Source organism: Cephus cinctus, unplaced genomic scaffold (genome assembly GCF_000341935.2).
Source record: "Cephus cinctus unplaced genomic scaffold, Ccin1 Ccin1_scaffold0398, whole genome shotgun sequence".
NCBI lineage: Eukaryota > Metazoa > Arthropoda > Insecta > Hymenoptera > Cephidae > Cephus > Cephus cinctus.
This window is the reverse complement of record NW_014333082.1, coordinates 1-2,415: the sequence shown is the minus strand read 5'-3', so window position 1 is coordinate 2,415 and position 2,415 is coordinate 1. Positions and strand designations below refer to the sequence as shown.

At 34.7% G+C, this 2,415-nt stretch overlaps 1 long non-coding RNA gene across 1 annotated transcript; it reads right to left on the bottom strand.

The window, feature by feature from the left end:
* Nucleotides 1-1,205: 1,205 nt before the first annotated feature.
* LOC112494285 lies at nucleotides 1,206-2,392 on the bottom strand. Its single transcript, XR_003059553.1, has 2 exons — nucleotides 2,180-2,392; nucleotides 1,206-2,108 (listed from the first exon to the last, which is right to left on the bottom strand). It is a non-coding gene; the product is annotated as an uncharacterized LOC112494285 (long non-coding RNA).
* Nucleotides 2,393-2,415: the final 23 nt, after the last annotated feature.

The window sequence follows — 2,415 nt, the reverse complement described above, 5'->3', positions numbered from 1 at the left end:
CTCTGCCATTACTTTCATTCCATCTGCATGTTGCAAAAAGTAAAGGGATTTTTTGAAAGTGCCCTATCGCAGTTTTATCTGTACCAGCGTGATACAGTTGATTTTCGAATTACTTTCGGAATTATTTTATTGGAGAAAGTTCACTCATTCTCTCAGAGATGGCGCCACATATCATGCCCAGGAGGTGCTGCCCTCTTATCGGCGAAAATTCGAACTAATGCGAATTTCTTAATATTAATAAGTTCCGAAAAGTAAAGGAATTTTTTGAAAGTGGCCCTATCGCAATCTAATTTGTACCAGCCTCTTCTATGGACTATTCTAACTTTCTGCATTAGGAGATCTTTCAAAATTTCAAGGAAAAAGCCCAGCCGTTTCCGAGATACAGCCTCCCGAAGGTACAATTTCGAATATTTTCAAAATCCAAGAATAGACTGAAGCCTACGTAACCGTATGCTTGTCAAGATAAGAAATATTAAGGCAGGATGTACAGACTAAATAAGAATATCGGATAACATAGGGCTAAGCAAATGACTAAGCGAATTCAATATGTTTTAAAATGTAGTATTGATAAAGGAAAAGCGATATCAGGATATGGATAATATGGCAGAAGTGGAGCATAGGTGAAAAGGGGTGTCGAAACATAAGACAGAATGAGAAGATCGAACTAATGCGAATTTCTTAATATTAATAAGTTCCGAAAAGTAAAGGAATTTTTTGAAAGTGGCCCTATCGCAATCTAATTTGTACCAGCCTCTTCTATGGACTATTCTAACTTTCTGCATTAGGAGATCTTTCAAAATTTCAAGGAAAAAGCCCAGCCGTTTCCGAGATACAGCCTCCCGAAGGTACAATTTCGAATATTTTCAAAATCCAAGAATAGACTGAAGCCTACGTAACCGTATGCTTGTCAAGATAAGAAATATTAAGGCAGGATGTACAGACTAAATAAGAATATCGGATAACATAGGGCTAAGCAAATGACTAAGCGAATTCAATATGTTTTAAAATGAAGTATTGATAAAGGAAAAGCGATATCAGGATATGGATAATATGGCAGAAGTGGAGCATAGGTGAAAAGGGGTGTCGAAACATAAGACAGAATGAGAAGAAGAAGGATGCTGTTTGGATGGAGGAGAGTAAGAAGGAGACAGAACTCATTCATACTCTGGAATATTCTCAGAAGGCAAAAGAATATCCACGTATTATAGGTGTTTAAAGATAGTTTATTTGACAAACGCAATAATTATACAGTATACAAAGTACATATGTACATATATGGTTTGCGAAAGATTAGCAATAACAATACCATTACAAATATATTAAATATATCACCACTATAATATACATATTGTATGTTATATGCGTTACCACTTTGGAATTTTCCAAAGGCCTTTTTAACAATTTAGTTTTGAAGGAACAACTAGGAGGAGAGTGACGGATATATAGGAAGGAATAGGAGATTCGAAAATTGAGTAGAAAGAAACGTTTCGTGGCAGCAGATAGGGAAGATTGTTGTTGAAGGGGAAAAGAGGAAGATTGTTAAAAAGAAAGAGTGAAGAAGAGAGATGGTTATGATTGAGGGAACAAGGGGAGAAGAAGATGCGTAAAGCGTATGCACTATAATAATTCCTTATGTATTTATATTTAATAATTGAGAGAAAAACATCCAAAGAAATTATTGTCTTTAAATACAAAAAATAAAAAAGTTATTAGCTGAATTAATTTATGTCCAAAATAACACAATAAAAAAATATAAATAAGCACACAATGACAAATGAATTCAATTAGAACATATTTGATTAAATAAGGCGATTTTAAGATATAACATTCATGACCCATTCCATAACACTCATGACCCACACTTACATTACAAATTACAGAAACCAAACTAAAATAAATAATATCGCTTAGCTATTCGTTGTTTCGAAAACATGATATACTTTGTAACAGTTGATAAAATTATGGAGGAATTGTTTGCGATATTCCTTTTTACTGGTTGATGTCCAAATTATCAGGGACGTATGCGACCACATCGATTGGCAAATATCTCCGTCAATAATTCCATATAGTAGTTTAAATAAAAGCCCTTTCTATCTTTGTATGACACCCTGCATTTAGTGATGAAGAAAAATATACATGAAAATCAATGACTCTAATTTTTAAGAATTTTGCTCGTTACCTTAGGTATGACTTGCTGTACTGCTTGGTGACATCCGCTCGTCTTGGAAGTCCGAGACAGAATGGGATGACACCAGGCAGCAACAGGACAAATTTTAAGAAATATAAACTCTAACAGCACTAGCTTTCGCTATTATCCTATGGATGTCACTACTATTAACATTTGGGAGGAGCGAGATAAGAGAACTGTGGAAGAAGTATGAAAAGTAGGAAGTATAAGGGAGAGAAATGGGCCCC